The sequence below is a fragment of the Kogia breviceps genome, chromosome 4 (genome assembly GCF_026419965.1).
Source record: "Kogia breviceps isolate mKogBre1 chromosome 4, mKogBre1 haplotype 1, whole genome shotgun sequence".
NCBI lineage: Eukaryota > Metazoa > Chordata > Mammalia > Artiodactyla > Physeteridae > Kogia > Kogia breviceps.
Window position 1 is genome coordinate 108,702,807 of NC_081313.1, and position 21,109 is coordinate 108,723,915.

Genomic DNA, 21,109 nt, shown 5'->3' on the forward strand with positions numbered 1-21,109 from the left:
CTCTTCTTTGTTCTAAGAGGTTTCTATATTTACTGTCTCCACTTCTGTCCCCATTCTCTCTTATACAGACCCCAATCAGAATTTAATCCCAACCACTCCACTAAAACCCTTCTTGTCCCAGTTACTATTGACCTTTACTTGGTAAGTTCAAAGGTCAATTCTCATTTCTTACTTGATTCACCCTATCGGTAGCAATTGCATAATTGGTCATTCCTTCTTTTTTGAACAAAGACCTAGACACGTGTTTATTGTAGACCTACTAAAAGTAGGATACAGCCATGAACCAAAGTAACAAAAATGCCTGCCTCATCTTCTGCTTGTGATTTTAGATACACTCTCAACCCTTCTTGATGCTGCTCTCAGCCTTCTGTGGGAAGACTAACCTAAATGAATCAGCTCAAGTGGCTCTTGTACCCTCTCACTTTTGGTTCGTTCAGACAGTGGGGGACCCTGGCTGGAGATCAGAAGGAGGGAAGAGAGTGAAGGCAGGTATTTTTTTTTCCTGGCTCTATCCCTGAGAAATTGCCTCATGCTGGCATTGTCCCTCAAAGTATCTCTCACGGTGACCTCTGTACAGTTCTTTCCTTCCAGTTTGGATAAGAGCTTCCCTCCCATCTTCAGATCTGGGGCAGCAACATCTCATCTGCTACTATCCATGTGAGTTCCTTTACATGCACGGTTTTGTAAATAGACTCTACAAATAAATCTTCCTCAAACATGTATTTTAGCACTCTCACTAATTCACTCCCTTGGGGGAACTTAACTTTCTGTAGGTGAGAGACAGATAATAAACAAAATAAGAAGGTGATAAGTAGGTGATAAGGTGATAAGAAGGTAAAAAGTAAATAAGAAGGTGATAAGTAGTGGAGAAAGATAAGGTAGAAAAGGGAAATAGGAAAGCTAGGAAGAACTGGGGTGTTGGCAGTTTTAAGTCCTGCGATCAGGGAAGGTCTCACTAAGGAAGTGATAGTTGAGCAAAGATGAAGGATCTAGCCACACAGATATCTAAGGGAAGAGCTTTCCAAGCAGAGCAAACTGCTAATGCAGTGTCCCTGAGACAGGTTCTTGTCTGCTATGTTTGAGGAGAACCAAGTGACAGGAGCAAAGCGATTTTAGGGGGAGAGTAGTAGGAGACAGAGCCATAGAAATGAGGGATTTCCCTGGAGGCTTAGTGGATAAGGCTCCCCGCTCCCACAGCAGGGGGCCTGGATTTGATCCCTGGTCAGGGAACTAGATCCCACATGCATGCTGCAACTAAGGAGCCTGCCTGCTGCAACTAAGACCTGGTGCAACCAAATAAATAAATATATATATTTTTAAAGTCATGGAAATGATATGGTAGAAGGAGGCAGAGAGTAGATGCCAGGTTACATAGGCTGTTATAAGGACTGGTTTTTACTCTTAATAAAATGCAGAGCCATTAGATGGTTTTGGGAAGAGGAGTGATATGATCTGATTTTAAGTTTTAAAGACATCATTCTGGCAGTCGTGTTGAGAATAGACCATGGTGGCAAGGATGAATGCAAGGATACTAACTAGAAGTTTCTTGCGTTATTCTAGGTAAGAGATGATAGTGGCTTATACCAGAGTGGCAGCAGTGATGGTGGTGAGAAGTGGAAAAATTATGGGTATATTTTGATACAGCTCCTGGGTTTCCTGATGGATTGAATCTGAGGTGAGAGGAAAAGAAAAGAGTCAGGGATGATTCCCAAGGGTTTTGGCCTGTGCAGGTGGAAGTATATTGTTGTTATCAATTGTAATGGTGAAAACAGACTAGATTTGTGAAAAAAGATCAGGCATTTAGTTTTGGGCATGTATTAATGGAAATATCTAGAAGGTATCCAAGTGGAGATGTTAATAAGACACTGGACTAAGATCTGAAGTTGAGGAAGTGGTCTGGGCTGGAGATATAAATTTGGGAGCCATTAATATAGATAAAATACTTACAGTCATGACATTGGATGAAATCACTAAGAAATTGACATAGAGAAGAAGAAAAGTCCATGATTGAGTCTTTTGTGGCACTCCAGTGTTAAAAGTTAAAGAGATAAGAAACAACAAGCACAAGAGACAAAGAAGTTTCCAATAAGGTAGAATGAAAACTAGGAGAATGTAGAACAGAAGTTGGCAAACTATGGCTCAGAGGGGCCAAATCTGACCCACTGTCTTTTTTTGTAAATAAACTTTTATTGGAACACTACCACACTTATTCATTTACATATTCTCTATGACTGCTTTCATACTACAGTGGCATAGTTGAGTAATTTCAACAGAAACTGTATGATCCACAAAGCCCCAAATTGCTATCTAGCTCCCTTGCAGAAAAAGCTTGTTGACCCCTGGTGTGTAGAGTCTTAGAAGCCAAGTAAAAAAAGTGTTTCGTTGAGAGGGAGTGACTGCATTGCGATCATAATTAAAAATTCCACTAGGAAGGGCAACATGGAGCTGACTTTGGTGACTTTGGCAAGACAGTTTCAGTGAAATAATTGGAGAAACATACGCTTTTTGATTATTCCCAGATTGATCTTTAAATTTGTTGTAATCACAGTTAAAATTGCAGTAGGATTTTTATAAGGAACTGATAAAACTTACTCAAGAATTTATGAGGAATAATAAAGGTCCTTAAATAGCTAAATCAGCTATGACAGAAGAATAAAATTAGATATCCATATGCAAAAAATTGGAACTTTGGTCCATGCTTGACACCATATACAAAAATTATCTCAAAATCAATCATAGATCTAAATACAAAGCCTCAAACTGTAAAACTTCTTGAAGTAACAGGGGAAAATCTTTGTGACTTGGGGTTATACAAAGATTTCTAAGATATGACACCAAAAGCACAATACATACAAGAAAAAATTAATAAACTGGACTTTGTCAAAATTAAAAACCTTTGCTCTGTAAAAGATAATTGTTAAGAGAATGAGAAGATAAGCCACAGACCGGGAGAAAATATTAAAAATCATAAACTGATTTTTAAAAAAACTTGTTATCCAGAAAATATAAAGAACTTTTAATCATAAGAAAAGAAAAAACAATTTTTTAATATTTGAGTAGATACTTGGAAAAACTATATATGTACAAATGGAAAATAAGCACATAAAAAGATCTCAACATCATTAGTCATTATAAATTAAAATGATAATGAGATACTACTACATACCTATTATAATAGCTAAAATTAGGATGACTGAACATACCAAGTCTTGGCAAGGATGTAAAGGAACTGAAATCCTCATTCATTACTGAGAGAAATGTAAAATGACAGAACAACTTTGGAAAACTATTCAGCCATTTCTTACAAAGTTAAACATATACTTCCTTTATAATCCAGACTTCCCACTCCTAGGTATTTACCTAAGGGAAGTGAAAGCACAAAGACTTACTTGTTTATAATACACAGCAAAAGAAATCATCAACAAAATGAAAAGGCAACTTCCAGACAGAAAATATTTGCAAATAATATATCTGATAAGGAGTTAATATCCAAAATATATAAAGAACTCATATAACTGAATAGCAAAAAAAATCTATTTTAAAAAGGGCAGAGGATCTGAATAGGCATTTTTCCAGAGAAGACATTCAGATGGCCAACAGGTACATGAAAAGATGTGGGGTTTTTTTGGCCATGCCACACAGCTTGTGGGATCATAGTTCCCCAACCAGGGATCAGACCCGGGCCCTCAGCTGTGAAAGCGTGGGGTCCTAACCATTGGACTGCCGGGGAATTACTGAAAAGACATTCAGCATCACTAATCATCAGGGTAATGCAAATGAAAACCACAGTGAGCTATCATCTCACACCTGTTAGGATGGCTGTTAGCAAAAAGACAAGAAATAGCAAGTGTTGGCAAGCATATGGAGAAAAGGGAGCTCTTGTTCACTGTTAGTGGGAATGTAAATTGGTGGAGCCACTATGGAAAACAGTATGGAGGATCCTCAAAAAGTTAAAAATAGTACAACTGTATGACCCAGCTACTCCACTTCTGGGTATTTATCTGAAGAACATGAGAACACTAATTTGAAAAGGTATATGCACCCCTATGTTCACTGAACCATTATTTATAATAGCCAAGATATGGAAACAACCTAAGTGTCCATCAGTGGGTGAATGGATAAAGATGTGACATATATACACAATGGAATACTACTTAGCCATAGAAAAGAATGAAATTCTGCGATTTGAACAACATGGATGAACCTTGAAGATATTATGCTAATTGAAGTAAGTCAGATGGAGAAAGACAAAACCCTTAGGATTTCACTCATATGTGGAACCTTTAAAAAACAAAATAAAACAAAAACAAACTAATAGATACAGAGATTAGATTAGTGGTTGCCAGAGGGGGAGGGGTTGCCAGTGGGTGAAATGGTGAATGGGCCAACTGTATGGTGATGGATGATAACTAAATTTGTGGTAGTGCTCACTTTGTAGTGTATACAGATACAGTATTGAAGTATAATGCTGTATAATGTTGAAATGTATGTAATTAAAAAAAAATAGGCCTAGCACGTCATCCAGCAATTCTCCTTCTGGGTGTTTATCTGAAGGAAATGAAAATGCTAACTGGAAAAAAATATATGCACTCCTATGTTCATTGCAGCATTATTTACCATAGCCAAGACATGGAAGCATCCTAAGTGTCTTTTAATGAATGACCGGATAAGGAAAATGTTGTATGTGTCTGTATATATGTATATGTATGTGTATGCATATAATACAATGCAATATCATTCAGCCATAAAAAAAGAAGGAAATCTTGCCATTTATGACAACATAGGTGGACCTTGTCTGTTAAGTCAGACGGAGAAAGACAAATAATGGATGCTCTCACTTAGAGGTGGAATCTAAGAAGAAAACAAAACAAACAAAAAACCCAAACTCGGGGCTTCCCTGGTGGTTCAGTGGTTAAGAACCTGCCTACCAATGCAGGGGACACGGGTTCAAGCCCTGGTCTGGGAAGATCCCACATGCCATGGAGCAACTAAACCCGTGCTCCACAACTACTGAGCCTGCGCTCTAGAGCCTGCGAGCCACAACTACTGAGCCCACGTGCTGCAACTACTGAAGCCTGCACAGCCTAGAGCCCGTGCTCCGCAACAAGAGAAGTCACCGCAATGAGAAGCTTACACACCGCAACAAAGAGTAGCCCCCACTCACCACAACTAGAGAAAGCCCGCATGCAGCAATGAAGACCCAATGCAACCAAATATAACTAATAAATTAATTTTTAAAAAAATCTTTAACAAAACAAAACAAAAAACCCAAACTCATAGTAATGGGTGTTTGCTGAAGGTGGTGTTTGAGGGGTGGGAGAAATGGGTGAAGGGAATCAAAAGGTATAAAATTCCAGTTGTAAAATAAATAAACCATGGGTTTATAATGTACAGCATGGTGACTATAGTTAATAATATTGTGTTATATATTTGAAAGTTGCTAAGAGAATGTATCTTAAAAGTTCTCATCACAGGAAAAAAAGATTTGCAGCTGTGTGTAGACTTAATGTGGTGATCATTTGGCAGTATATACAAGCATCGAATCATTATGTTGTGTGTGTGATACTGGTATAACGTTGAATGTCAATTACATTTCAATTTTTTAAAAAAGACTTAGTTATAGCAGCCTTATTTGTAATGGTCCCAAACTGGAAACAACCCAAATATCCATCAGCAGATGAAGGAATAACCAAATTGGTATGTCTGTACAATGGAATACTTCTCATGAATAAAAAGAAATTAACTATTGCTGCAAACAACAACATAGATGCATCTCAAGGTATTTATCCTGAGTAAAAGAAAGCAGACAAAAACAAGTACATATTGTATGATTCCTTTTCTATAAAGTTCTAGAAAACACAAATTAATTCATAGTGACTGAAAGCAGATCAGTGGTTGCTAGGGGATGAGAGCAGGGAGATGGGTGGAGGGAGGGACTGAAAAGTTGCATAAGGAAATTTTAAAGGCTGATGGATATTTTCATTCTCTTGATTGTGGTGATGGTTTCATGGGTGTATGTACATTTTTAATGTGTATAGTTTACTATATTTCAATCATAGCTCAATAAAGCTGTTTAAAAAATACTACAAAACCATAATGAATTTTTTTTAAGTGTAGTATTGGTGAAAGAACTGAAGGATGGTTAGCAACTGACCAGAAGAGAGAGCTCAGGGGTAGAGGGGTAGACCCATATTCTCTCTCTCTCTCTCTTTCTCTCTCTGTTCCTTTTTCACAGTTATGTGTTCTTTATATCTTTTATATCTTTCCTCATTTAAAGATAATTTTTTACTCTTTCAGAATATTCTATTTGTTCATGACATAGTCTTTCCTTATGTGTTCTGTAGTTTTTTATTGTAAGTATATCTTGAAGGGCAATTGTTAGTTCACTGAGGATCCCATATGGAGTTGTGGATTATGATACAGGTGCTAGAGAATCAAAGACAAGACAGTCTAGCAGGAAAGAGTCTCAAAGTAGGCAATTATAGTGTAATTAGTGCTATACAGGAATTAGAGTTTTAAGAATATAAAGTAATTTATTAGAAAGTGGTTTGTAAAATATAAATATATAAGATAATGTGCTTTTCATCTCTTGAAAGAAGTAAACATAACTCATACCTAACATCATTTAAAATATATAAATTGGAATAAAAAATGGGATTTTGTGAGGCATGAGAAGTTTGGGGAAATCTTAAGCTTTCTGCTACAAACTTCTTTTGTAGCATTTTTCTCTCCTGTTATCTTTTACTCTGGCAACAGAGTGAAAGGGCTACTGTTTTCGGTAAGATTTCCAGAGAAACGGACTTTGAGACAGAGATATGGATGCAGGAGTGCAGTCAGGAATAACCTCTTTGAGGGAGTGAGAAGCGAGATTGGGCAGAGGGAGTTGTTGAACTCTGATGCAGCTGCAGAGGAGGCCTGGAGCTGAGCTGGCTTTCAGAGTTATTCTGAACTGCGGGAAGGGGACTGGGCTTTTGTTCGTTGGTATCAACAGTCATTGAAGGTGGGGCAACCCCAGGGAAGAGACAAAACCTTAGTGAGGCAGCTTCCTTCAGTGCGACAACTCCTAGAAAGAACAATAGCTGTGCACAGTCCCAGGAGCTAGGGAAATGAATGCCTCCTTCTGAAGGGGACGTCTGGGTAGTTGCACAGAACCCACTACACCAAATAAGGCTCTTCTGTAATTAGCTCAAACTGCTTGAGCAAGAGAAGGAGAATTGTAAAGCTGGGTGTTTCTCTTCTGGGAAGTAAGTACCCCAGGGACAGTTTGTTACCTATTCAGACCAAAAGAAGATGGCAAGTCCATTAGAAAAGAGCTAATTATGAGTTGAGATTCAAAGTGAGTTAATGTGTGGGGTCATTATTCATTCAATAAATGTCTAACGTCACCTGGAGATAAGCCTACCAAAGAGGGAACAGGGTCCTGGGTTCTAGTCATAGGTCTGTCAGTGAAAATTGGGTCTTTGAGCAAATCATTTATCATCCCTGGATTTTAGTTTTTTGAGGAATCTCCGTACTATTTTTCATAGATGCTGCACCAATTTACATCCTACCAGCAGTGTATAAGGGTTGCCTTTTCTCCACATCCATGCCAATATTTGTTACTTGTCATCTTTTTGATGATAGCCATTTTTTTTTTCTTTTTAAAAAAATTTATTTATTTTATTTATTTGACTGCGCTGGGTCTTAATTGCAGCACACGGGATCTCTGTTGCTGACTGCAGGATCTTCATTGCAGCATGTGGGATCTTTAGTTGTGGCATGAGGGATCTTTTAGTTGTGGCACACTGGATCTTTTTAGTTGCAGCATGCAGGATCTTTAGTTGCGGCACATGGGATCTAGTTCCCTGACCAAGGATCAAACCCTGGCCCCCTGCATTGGGAGCGTGGAGTGTTAGCCACTGGACCACCGGGGAAGTCCCTTGATGATAGCCATTCTGACAGGTGTGAAATGATATCTCAATGTGGTTTTGACTTGCATTTCTCTGATTATTAATTACGTCAAGCATCTTTTCATGTGCCTGTTGGTCATTTGTACGTCTTCTTTGAAAAAAATCTATTCAGATCTTCTGCCTATTTTTCATTCCAGTTGTTTGTTTTTTGATGTTGAGTTATATGAGCTGTTTCTATATTTTGGATATTAATCTTTTATAGGTCATATCATTTGCAAATATTTTCTCCCATTCAGTAGGTTGCCTTTTCGTTTTGTTGTTGGTTTGCTTTGCTATGCAAAAACTTTTAAATTTAATTAGGTCCCAGTGGTTTATTTTTGCTTTTATTTCTTTTTCCTTAGGAGACAGATCCAAAACCATATTGCTACAATTTATGTCAGTGTTCCACCTATGTTTTCTTCTAGGAGTTTTATGGTTTTTGGTCTTACATATAAGTGTTTAATCCATTTTGAGTTTATTTTTGTATATGGTGTGAGAAAATGTCCTAATTTCATTATACTACATGTAGCTGTCCAGTTTTCCCCACACTTCTTATTAAAGTGACTGTATTTTCTTCATTGTATATTCTTATCTCCTTTGCTGTAGATTAATTGACGGTAAGTGTACGGGTTTATTTCTGAGCTCTCTATTCTGACCATTGATCTATGTGTCTGTTTTTGTGTCAGTACCACACTGCTTTGATTACTGTAGCTTTGTAGTATAGTCGCAAGTCAATGGCTTGTAATTTTCTTTTTGTGATATCTTTGTCTAGTCTTGGTATCAGAGTGATTCTGGCCTTGTAGAATGAGTTTGGAACTGTTCCTTCCTCTGCAATTTTTTGGAATAGTTTGAGAAGAGTAGGTGTTAATGCTAAATGTTTGGTAGAATTCACCTGTGAAGTCTTCTGGTTCTGAACTTTTGTTGGTTGGGAGTTTTGCAATTACTGATTCAATATCATTGCTGGTAATTGGTCTGTTCATATTTTCTATATCTTCCTGGTTCAGTCTTACAAGATTGTACATTTCTAGGAATTTGTCCTAGGTTGTCCATTTTATTTATTTACTAATCTCTCACGATCCTTTGTATTTCTGTGGTGTCAATGTAACTTTTCCTTTTACATTTCTTATTCTATTGTTTTGGGCCCTCTTTTTTTTCTTGATGAGGTTGGCTAAAAGTTTATCAATTTTGTTTATCTTTTCAAAGAATCAACTTTTAGTTTCATTGATCTTTTCTATGTTTCTGTTTTTAGTCTCTTTCATTTATTTCTGCTCTGATCTTTATTATCTTTTTCCTTCTCTAACTTTGGGTTTTGTTTGTTCTTCTATTTCCTTTAGGTATAAGGTTAGGTTGTTTATTTGAGATATTTCTTGTTTCCTGAGGTAAGCTTGTGTCACTATAAACTTCCCTTTTAGAACTGCACAAAACATAAACAAGTAGAAATGCATGAGACACTAAAAGGCCCATGGAGTTCTGGAGCTAGTGCTGGCTCAGTGGTGGGCGGACTCAGGCCCCTGGATCTCTGACTTCAGGGTCCTGGGGGTCCTGGAGCTGGTTTTGGCCCACTGGTGGGCTGCAAGTTCCTGACACAGTTGGCTGCAGGGTCCAGGGTGTCCTGAAGTTTGTGTCACCTGCTGGTGAGTGAGACCAGATCTTGGGGCAGCTGGGTGAGGGGCCAAAGGTGTCTCAGAGCTGATTTTGGCCCCTTGAGGGTGGGCTGGGTCCTGCCACAGAAAGCTGTGGGGCTGTGGCATTCCTGGGGCTAGCGTCTGCCCGCTGGTGGATGGGGCCTGAGTCCAGGAAATCCTGGGGCTGGTGTCTGCCAGTAGTGGGTGGAGCTGGGTCCAAGGGTATCTGACTTCAGGGCCCACTGGTGGATGGAGCCGAGGCCCAGGGCTCCCAGGGCTAATGCCACCTCACTGGTAGGCAGAGCTGGGCCCCAAGCTGGTCTCTGGCTGCAGGGCCCTGGGATTCTTGGGGCTTGTGCCTGTCCACTGGTATATAAGGCCAGGTTGTGGGCCCTCTGGTAGACAGGGCTGTGTCCCAGGCTTGTTGTGGGCTTAGGTAGTCTTAAAGCAACCTGCCTGATGGTGGGTGGTCCTGTGTCTAGTTGCTTGGCCTGAGGTGTTCCCATATGGTGTCCAGAGGCTGGTGGGCAGGGCCAGGTCCTGAAGCTAATAAGCTAGAGGGAAAATCCTAAAATGGCACTCACCAGCACCAGTGTCCACGTGGTAGAACAAGCTCCCCAAAATGGCTGCCACCAGTGTCTGTGACCTCAGGGTGAGCTCCAGTTGCCTCCTTGTCTCTCCGGGAGACTCTCCAAGATCAGCAGGTGAATCTGACCCAGTCTCCTTTCAAATTACTGCTTCTGCCCTGGCTCCCGGAGCTTGTGAGATTTTGTGTGCATCCTTTAAGAGTGCAGTCTCTAATCCCTGCAGCCCCTTGGGTGTCCTGAATGTAAGCCCCATTGACCTTCAAAGCCAAATGTTCTGGGGATTTCCTGGTGCAGGACCTCTGGGCTGGGGAGCCCCGTGTGTTTCTTGGACCACTAAATCCTTGAGGGAAACCTCTGCAATTGTAATTATCCTCCTATTTGTTGGTTGCCCACTCAGGGAATGGGTCTTGACTATACTGCATCTCTGCACGCGCCACCCCCCCACATCTTGTTGTGGTTCCTTCTTTATAACTTTAGATGTAGAAGATCTTTTCTGCTAGATTCCAGTCTCTCTCATCAATAGTTCTGTGAATAGTTGTAATTTTGGTATGCCCATGAGAGGAGGTGAGCTCAGGGTCTTCCTACTCTACCATCTTGGCCAATGAAAGTTTTTGTTTAAAAAAAAATACAATATATGTTATATTGTTAGCCCCTGTGATCTTGGCATAGTGACTTGAGCTCAACATATTTGAAAAATAAAAGAAATTGTTGATATTAATAATGGTATACATTATACCAGTAAGTGGTAAGCTCATAATCCTGTTATATTTCAAGATTTAAAAATAATCCAATTACCATTTAATTCAGTCTGGTACCAGGAAGCTCCCTGATTGATAGCAGCTTATATTTGTTGCTAATTCTGAATGTACCTCAGTATCCCTTTCTGATAAATGAAATTCTAACCCTTTACACTAAAAATAAAGTCTGACCATTTTTTCCAGGAACTGTTGAGCTTTATTACTTCCCTCCACAATAGTGAACCAATAAGGCTGAAAAATAGATTTCTTTGAGATGGGTCATTAACTATTATACACAGAACTTGAGCTGCTATAAATGTGATTTGCAAACACATCATGTTGTGGCTTTGGTACACAATGCAGGAAAAGAAAAGTTGTGGGTGGCCACATCAAATGTGATGTAGGTGTCTGTTGGAATAAGGTCTTGATTAATTCTGTTTATGATCACTCTAATTTCTCTGCATTTTATATCAATATGGCTGAGTAATGGTTGGTACAGGAATTACTTTAAATTAGTATTGAATTTCTATAAATGTTATCTGTCAGCACATAATGCTCTGATCACACACTTGCACTTAATTATGTCATTTGTTTTAGGAATAACCTGTTTAAAAAATACTTTTGACTTTTTTCTCAGAAAATATTTCCAAGCAAGCAGCATGTAACACTTCAACTGCAATAGCACATTTAGCTAATGTGACTTTATGGCACCTTGATAGGACATCTTATTATACATGTAGAAAATGAGGTAGAATGACAGAAGATAATAAATTATTTAAGATCACACAGTAAATCAGGACAGAACTGTTATTGATATTTTGCTCAGGACAAGCCATTCTCAAAGTGGTATTTTGTGAAACGTGTGCTATGCCTGATTGCTAGAGCACAGTTCTACATTATCAGTGCCTATGTGTACTTGACTTAATCTCCAAGTTATACACACTTGTTTGTGTGTCTCCAAGGTTGAAATGTTTCCAGGAGTACCTCACCTGAGACTAAATGTTTTGCTTATCTATTCTGTGTAAATTAGTTAGGGTTTTCTGGAGAAACAGACCAGTATCTATAAATCTTTATACTTATTATAGGAATTGGCTCATGCCAGTTATGGAGGCCAAGTCCCACAATCTGCCATCCCCAAGCTGGAGAACCAGGAAAGCTGGTGATATGGAGTCAGTCCCAGTTCAAAGTCCTAAGAATAGGACTGGGAGTGGCAGAGCCATGTGGTGTCAGTCCTGATCTGAGTCTGACAGCCTGAGGACCAGGAGCACCCATGTCTGAGGGCAGGAGAAGATGGATGTTTCAGCTCAAACAGAGCAAATTCGTCATTCCTCCTCTTTTTGTTCTGTTCATCCCCACAACATTGGTAAGGAAGATCTTTACTCACACCACTGATTCAAATGCTAATCTCTTCTGGAGACACCCTCACAGAAACACCCAGAAATAAGGTCTTACCAACTATCTGGGCATCTTTTATTTTTAAAATTAATTTATTAATTTATTTATTTTTGGCTGCTTTGGGTCTTTGTTGTTGTGTGTGGGCTTTTCTCTAGTTGTGGAGAGTGGGGGCTACTTTTCTTTGCGGTGCGCAGGCTTCTCACTGCGGTGGCTTCTCTTATTGTGGAGCATGGGCTCTAGGCACACGGGCTTCAGTAGTTGTGGCACGCTGGCTCTAGAGCGCAGGCTCAGTAGTTGTGGCGTACAGGCTTAGTTGCTCCGTGGCATGTGGGATCTTCCTGGACCAGGTCTCAAACCCGTGTTCCCTGCATTGGCAGGCGGGTTCTCAACCACTGCGCCACCAGGGAAGCCCTGGGCATCCTTTAGCCAATCAGGTTGACACATAAAATTAATCATCATACCCAGCCAAATCAATATTTATTAATAACACCCTCTCCTATGCAAAGCACCAGATACTATGCAAAATATACAGGAAGTGAGAAATGTGACTGTACCCTCTGAATTTACAATGTAATACTCCCTTGTGTGAGCACACTATCTGTGGGAAGAACAACAACAAAATGCAATCCCAGAATACCCACTCTTTCTCCAGAGGATGAAGCTTTCATGAACTACTTCTGTTACAGGGTGGAAGAGCTTCATGCCTAACAGAATATCCTCTGACTTCTTTGTTTTGTTTTTCCACCTCTACAATTTATAAAATAAAGAGGAAAATGTTTTTACTTACTTGCAAAAATGAACTGTTCTTCCTCATTTTTTTCTCTATGAGCCCTCTTTTTTCCCACTTGCCATCAGCTGTTTCCATAGGTGAATTGTGTAAATTTTAATATTTTATTAATTGGTAAATATGGGTATTGAAAATAACATAGCAAGTTAGCATTGATTTATATGTATACATAAAGTCAGAAATAATTTGAATAACTAAACACCTGAAGAATATTCACAATAAACATGCAAATTTATAATTTTAGTGTGATAATTAGCAGTATAAATAATGTATCACTCCCCAAACCTTTCAAACAGCTCTGACTCACCATTACATAATGCTCACATGGATGCGTGCTCCCAGAAATTGTTTGGATTCATAAGAAAGAGTAGCTAAGTTTTTCTACTTTAAAATCTCTGTGAAGACAAGAAATTTCCACTCAATCAAATTTTAATATTGAAATAGAATCTCATAATACAAAGATAAAACAGATTTTTTCACAAACACCCAAAGTCAGTAAGAAGTTCTTAGCAATCCAGAAGTCCCCAAGTCCTGAGATGAGACTATTCCAGAGTAGGTAGGAACATTGGCTTTTGTCACTAGACTGCCTGGATTGTCTCCCAACTTAGCCACTCGCTTCGTGTACAGAGTCAGGTTGTCTACCCTCTCTGTGCATCAGCTTCCTCATTCGTAAAGGGAGAATAACAGTGCCTGCTTGAAATTACTTAAATACGTTTTTTAAAAATATTTATTTATTTGGCTGTACCAGGTCTTAGTTGCAGCATGCGGGATCTTTAGTTGCGGCATGCAAACTCTTAGTTTGTGGCATGTGGGATCTAGTTCCCTGACAAGGGATTGAACCCAGGCCCCCTTCATTGGGAGCAAGGAGTCTTAGCCACTGGACCACCAGGGGAATCCCTAAATAAATACATTTTAACTACTTAGTGCCTGGCGCATTGTAAGTTCTTAATATGTTAGCTATATTGGCATTATTTGATAGTGACAGTGAATCAAAGGAAACAGAGCTACTGCTAAATGAAATTTTAAACAAAACGAATGCAGGTGAAGACTCACACATCACTGCACTTATATTTGCATTTCTACTATTTGTTGTAGACGAGTACCCTGCAATTCTGTTTTGGTCTCAGATGATACAGTCTCTGCTTCTTGTCCAGATCTTGTACTTCAGCAGGCTTCTTTAACAGAGTGACAAGTGACTGGCGTGGATGCAGGTGAGGACATGAGTGTGGGACATGGCACCCTTAACTTCTCCATACCATTCTCAGCAGTTCCCTCAGAAAGACAAATCCAGATTGCAATGTCATTTTCTACCTTTATCCTACTGCTTATCCAGTCTTGGCTTCTTACTCTGCTTGCTGCCAAGCTTCTAGATTTGTCCAAGATTCGACAGTCTTCAGCCCTCTCCCCCTGAAACGTACAATAAGCACTGACTGGTTTCTTAGCTAATGTAATGAAATCATTGTCACCCCATCCATTTTCTTAAAATAGCAGATTATTTTCTCTCCTTCCTAGCACTGTTTCTTAGCTAATTTATTGACTCATCATCACCCTATCCATTTACTTAAAATAGAAAACTGTTTCTTTTTTCTTCCTTTCTAGTCCTAAATGGAACTCATTTGATGGTAAAACATAAGTGTTTCTTTCCTCTATTCCCACCTGATGTTTTAATTGAATCAGGAGCATCTTCAAACCAGAATTGAATGTCAGTGACCACCATAAAGACCCCTTTCTTTGGCCTTCCCTAAATATGCCTGGGGCCTGGACCACCCCTTGGGATTGGGCATGTGTGTACCAGATGAGTACTGGGGGAGGATGTGTAGGGGCACAGCTGCCAACTTGGAAAGCTGACTTTCCATTGATCTGACAAACCCTCTGCTCTCTTATGACCAATATTATAAACCAGATTAAAAATTGCCATTTTCTACATGAAGCAAAGTCTCCCCTACAGTGGCTTGTTACCGTAGATGAGCTATTCATGCTCTGTTTAAAGCCAGTGCCTCAACTTAGACACTGAGGTCCTATTCCCTCTCACCCAATAAAAGACATTGCTCCAGTAGTTCCTGCTCCCTAGGCCCTGTTATCAACTTTTCACTCTCCACTAAATCATTTCCATCAGCTACAAGGGCGCTGTTATTTTTACTGTCTTTAATAAAATGAACAAAAAACTCCTTTTGACCTACTTTTTCCCTCCCACTACTGTCCAATTTCTTTACAGTTAAACTCCTTAATAGCCATTTGTAGATTCTAATTTTTCCCTTTCCACCTCTACTGAACCAAATTCAGTGAAGCTTTTGCCTACACTACTCTACCAAAATTGTTCTTGTCAAGGCCATCAAGTGACCTCGTATTGGTCATTCCATTGGTCAATTTTCAGTCCTCATCTTGCCTGACCAGCAGCATTTTATGACATTGATCACTACCTCCTCTTTGATGTACTTTCTTTTGACTTCCAGGATACCACACTCTTTTAGTTTTCCTCCTGACTCCCTGGCTATTTCTTTTCAGTCTTTGACTGACTTCGTGTCTTCTCTCTAACCTTTTAGGCCCAGGCTCAGCCTTGGGCCCTTTCTTCTCTATCCAAATTCACTACCTTGATCTCATCTGGTCTCTGGGCTGTAAATGTAAACCTCTTATCTGACAACTCCCAAATGTCTCTCTTCAGCCCAGTTCTCCCTCTTGAATCCTGAGTTGAATATCCAACTGCCTATTTAACATCTGCTTGAATGTCTAATAGGCATCTCATACTCTACAGGTCTCCAGCAGAACTCCCGACCTTACTCTTTAAACTTGGCCCACCTGCAGCGTTCCCTATCTTGGCATCTTGAAAGTTCGTAACAGCTCCTTCCTTCCATCTGCTCAGGTAAAAAATATTAGAGTTAGCTTTGACTCCTCTCTATCTCTCACATCCAATTTCTTGGGAAATCCTGTGTGACTCTCCCTTCAAATATTACCAGAATCTGAGTACTCATCACCCCTTCAGTTACTACCTTGGTCTGAGCCACCATCCTCTCTCATTTGGACTAACCTCATAACCTCTTCACTATCCCTCTTCCTCTAACCTAAACCTCATAGTTAGAAGCCAGAGCTTTAAAAAATGTAAGACAGATCATATCATTTGTCTGCTCAAAGTCCTCCAAAAACTTGCCATTTTAGTCAGAGTAAAAGTGAAAAACTTTACAACAGGTTCAAGGTCCAACTTAAACTGGCATCCCATTATCTCTCTGACCTTGTCTCTTTCTACTCTCCCTTTCACTCAGCTTCACTCCCCTTCAACAGCTTCCTTGCTGTTACTCCATTACACCATGCATACTCTTGGTTTAGGACTTTGCCCTGGCCATGCCTTCTCCCTGAAATGTTCTTCTGCTTAGCTAACTTTCTCTCTTCCTTCTTGTCTTCCCTCAGTGAGGGAACCTTCTCAATGAGACTTGCCCTAACCATGTTGTTTACTACTACAACTGTGCCCATGCATGCGGGCACACACTCACACATGTGCACATACCTACCACTGACACTTCAGATTATCCTTACCCTGTTCTACTGTTATATTTTTTCTGCAGTCATCGGCTACTAATACATATTATATTTGTTTATTGTATTTGTTATTTTTTTTTATCTTCCCACTAAATGTAAGCGCTTTGAAGACAAAAATCTTTGTTTTGCTCATAGATATACTTGGAGCATCTGTCACAATATATGTATCTGACAAATAATTGTTGATACATGTACATACAAACATACACACATATACATGTATGAAATGAAGTTATTTCCCTTTGATAAAGCCAAATGAGAGTTTTTAAATGCTACAGTGGAGTGACTGTCCTTTATATTCTAGTGTGGAGTGAGGCCCTCACACACCACTGGATCTGTTTGTATTCACTGGCATCTTCTAGGACAAGCATTTGAACTGTGTTCATGATAGGAATTCAAACTGAGTAGGAAACTGGGTAAAAGAGAAGTAGATTATGCAGCTCCTGTAAGAAACCTGGCACAATCTCAAGGAAAGAAGCCTAGCACAATAAACTAAACTCAGTTATAAGACGTGAGATTTCAAGAGGATTTCTGGGTGTAGTGCAGTGCCTCTGACTCAGCCTCCCCACAAGCTCTACTGCTGTCCTAATCGCCACCATGAACCTATGAGGACAGGAGCATGTGTGGATAATACTGAGGACTCCTTAAACTATGTAACACCTCAGGCCCCAAGCATCTCTGAGGTAGAATTCTATAAGAGGACAACACAGAGAAGAGGAAACTGTTTCTCTACCCATTTTATAAAAGGTGAATGCTAGCAGCCTAAGGCAGATTGGTGATGACAGTGAAGGATGTTGACTGGCTGCAAAGGGATGCTGACTGGCTGCAAAGGATAGGGTGACCACAGCAGAAGCAGGAGGCAAAGCAGAAGGTCTGGCAATGGAGTAGGACAGAGCAACAAGGCACCCAGAAGTAGCATCCAGGTAGAGTGACAACAGCTAGGCCAGCAGCAGCCCATGTGGAAAGGCCAAGAGAGTTACCTTGGGCAGCAGTGCCAGCATAAACAGCAGGCTGAGGGAGAGGGAATGGGGGTCCAGGTGAAGCAGCCATGACAGGGATGGCAGGCATAGAGTGTAAAGTAGCAGCCCCTGTGTCAACAGTGGCTTAGGTGGAGCACAGAGCGGCAATTCAGAGTAGGGCTGTGGTGCCAGCTCCAGCAGTAGTCTGCTGGGAGTATGGAGTGGTGGCCCAGAGCCAAGTGAAAGCAGTGCCATGCACAGTGGCCATGCATGCTTTGTGACACTATGCGACAACCTCCAAAAACACCAGAGATATGTCTGTGAGAGAGAAATCTCAAAAGAGGCCCAGGGTTTTACAGTTATGTATGTGAGAGCTTTCAAACTAGTGAAATTCAGTCTTCAATATTAAGGTGACTTTATTTGTTTCCACAAGCCAGGGAATTCTAGGAACGTTCAGAATTACAAACTTGTTTATGACTGCCCTAAAAGAAACTCTATCTCGTGCAGTAGCAAAGGTTCTGAAATTTTTCTGAAAAACAAAAAGCTAATCCTGTGGGTGATTGAATTACAAGGCAAATTGAATTACCAGTCCATAGGGTCTTTTTTGTTCAAGTTAAGGCATTGATTGGGAAGCAGAGGGACTTTGAAAATTGATATGGGGACTTTATGGGCAGATGTGAATGAACCTTGGCCCATGACCTTTAAATTTTGCTCTGCCTTCTATTCCAGTAGAAGTAGCCTTTCTTTCTGCATGAGAAGGTCAGTCTCCCCTTGCCTGAAGAACATGAGAGAGTGGCTTTGCAGGAGACAAAGCCTCCTCAGGACCTATCCCCACCATCCCTCATTGTTTCTCAAACAGGCCTCAGGAGGTCAGTTACAAAATGACCTACAAGAAGGAACCAAATGCACCAAAAGAATAGTGAGATTTTGCTAATTTTGACTGATAAAATATGTTTGGGGACTTCCCTGGTGGCGCAGTGATTGAGAGTCTGCCTGCCGATGCAGGGGACACGGGTTCGTGCCCTGGTTCGGGAAGATCCCACATGCTGCAGAGCAGCTGGGCCCGTGAGCCATGGCCGCTGAACCTGCGCGTCTGGAGCCTGTGCTCCGCAATGGGAGAGGTAACAGCAGTGAGAGGCCTGCGTACCGCAAAAAAAAAAAAATATATATATATATATACACACACACACACACACATATATATATATATATATGTTTGGGATCCTAAGAGTGTTGGATCAGAGTGGAAAGAATATAAAGTAGGATCAGGCCAAATGTATTGATTTGGGTGTACAAAGCAGAAATTCTGGATCTGATATGTTAGGCCAAGAAACTAAGAATGGCTTTCCACTCTTGGAGTTGGCTTGGTTGTTTACTAAACCCTGGAACCAAAGGATCATAGGCTTCTATGGTGAAAAGGACAAAATGGCAGTGCTTAATTGCCAAAGACAAGATGGGTTTGGTTAATGTAATGGACAGCAAAGCCAAAGTGGTAATCAGAACGAGTTGACCCGTAGAGATCTTTGGTGTTGGCTAATTGCTTGTGGCGGCCCTAGGTCGGAATTAGATAAGCAATGTACTGAAATCTTACTTTAGCATAGTAATTTAGTATCATTTATCATTTATATTTAATTTGCATAAGCAGGAAACGCTAGTTCTGATGAGCCAAAGTCTGACTGGAGTCACACAGTACAAAACTCTTGGCTCCTGAACCAATTACCAGACTTGAGCCAATTCACAGACCCAGAGCCTCTTAAATAAAGGGGAGACCAGGTTCCCCTGAGGAGCAACCCTAATGCACAGCCCAAAATATATACTGTAAATCTTGCTCCTAAACTTACGCAAAGGGACCTGCAGTCATTTACTAGGGTGATATGCATTGAGGAAGGTGGAATAACCAAACTCTGGAAATTATGGGACATTGGCTCTGAACTGGCACTAATTCCTAGAGAACCAAAGCACCATTATGGTCCATCAGTCAGAGTAGGGGCTTACGAAGGTCAGGTGTTTATTGGAATTTTGGCTCCAGTCCACTTTACTGCAATCTCAGTAGGCTCTTGAATTCACCCGATGGTTATTTCTCCAGTTCTGGCATGCACAGTTGGAATAGCCCCCGCATTGGTTGCTTTACTCTTGGAAAAAAAACTATTGTAGTAGGAAAGGCCAAACGGAAGTCACCACAAACTCACCTCTACTTACCAAATAGATATTCTTACTGGTTTGCTTGTCTAATCAAACCCTGACTGATAAAATTACTCAAACCACTTTAAAGCTGACCTGGGATACTAACACTATTCTGGCTGCAAATAGAAAATCAGTCAGTTCAGGAGCTGGCCAATCGTAAGAGACACCATTACCATCAGTAATATTCATGGTATTTTTATTTTTAAAGACTTTTAAAATTTTATTATTGTTTTTTTGCGGTACGCGGGCCTCTCACTGTTGTGACCTCTCCCGTTGTGGAGCACAGGCTCCGGACGTGCAGGCTTAGCGGCCATGGCTCACGGGCCCAGCCGCTCCGCGGCATGTGGGGTCTTCCCGGACCGGGGCACAAACCCGTGTCCCCTGCATCGGCAGGCGGACTCTCAACCACTGTGCCACCAGGGAAGCCCCTCATGGTAGTTTTAAAGAAGATCCCGTTACAAGATGCGGTCTTAAAAAGAAATAAACGTTTATAGTTATGAAATCTAACTTCTTTATTTGGTAGCTCATGACTCGTTGTTAGGTTGAATACATTTGATTTGTAAAAACTAAAATTGAACGTTAATTTATAGAATTTGATTTTATTTTGTGCTTTTCGTATTTGTCTCTGTTGGCAGCTTTTCTTACCAAGTATAAAAGTGAAAAATTCTGTTTATTTGGGTTATTAAAATCTCATGTCTTTCAAATATGGTATAGTTTGCCAATTTCTAGAATCCTAGAATTAAAGGTGGTACAAAGAAGTTTGGAAAAGGAAATTTTAGAATTAACAATAGCAACCACTATTTAACTAATATAGTAAACTTATGGACGAGTGGAATATTTGTTAGAGGTACATAACCAACCTCATGATTAATAACCACATTAGACATATCTTTTACTGTCTGCCTGACCTACAGCACCATATAAAGAATCTGCCCAATAGACTGTGAACATAGAGTGGCCTTGGTCCCTGGTGGCTTTCTAGTTCCCATGAATTCCATTGGAATTTTGCCTTTGGTCTTTGGTTTCTGTGAGACATCCTTTATCTGAGTTGATCAAAGGCTCTATTCCCTGCAGTAAAGGACACTTGGCTCTAAAGGTAATTAAGAATAACTCAGTTTTCGAGTGCAAACACAAACAGCCTAGCTCCTTGCCCTTTTTCAGGGTGTATATCATTGTCATGGACAGAATGTTTGTGTCCCCCTCAAATTCATATTGAGGCCCTAACCCCTGGTGTGGCTGTATTTAGAGAGGACCCTCTAAGGAAGTTATTGAGGTTGAATGAAGTTCTAAGGGCGGGTCCCTGATCCTGTAAGATCAGTTTCCCTTACAGGATCAGGGTCCCTGATCCTGTAAAATCAGTTTCCCAGAGAGCACGC

General features: G+C 40.3%; 2 protein-coding genes across 3 annotated transcripts in view; both read left to right on the forward strand.

The window, feature by feature from the left end:
• Nucleotides 1–6,091, forward strand: part of LYRM7 (LYR motif containing 7) — a 48,879-nt gene extending 42,788 nt beyond the window's left edge. Inside the window, exons 7-8 of one of the 2 annotated variants that reach the window (XR_010840221.1) lie at nt 330–657; nt 1,561–6,091. The gene's annotated coding sequence lies outside the window, so the exon portion shown is untranslated. Of the gene's footprint in view, nt 1–329 lie in introns of both variants that reach the window. The other variant, XR_010840220.1, reaches the window with a different exon arrangement.
• CDC42SE2 (CDC42 small effector 2) overlaps nt 1–21,109 on the forward strand; it is a 205,081-nt gene that overhangs the window by 27,950 nt on the left and 156,022 nt on the right. The gene's annotated exons all lie outside the window — the stretch shown is intronic.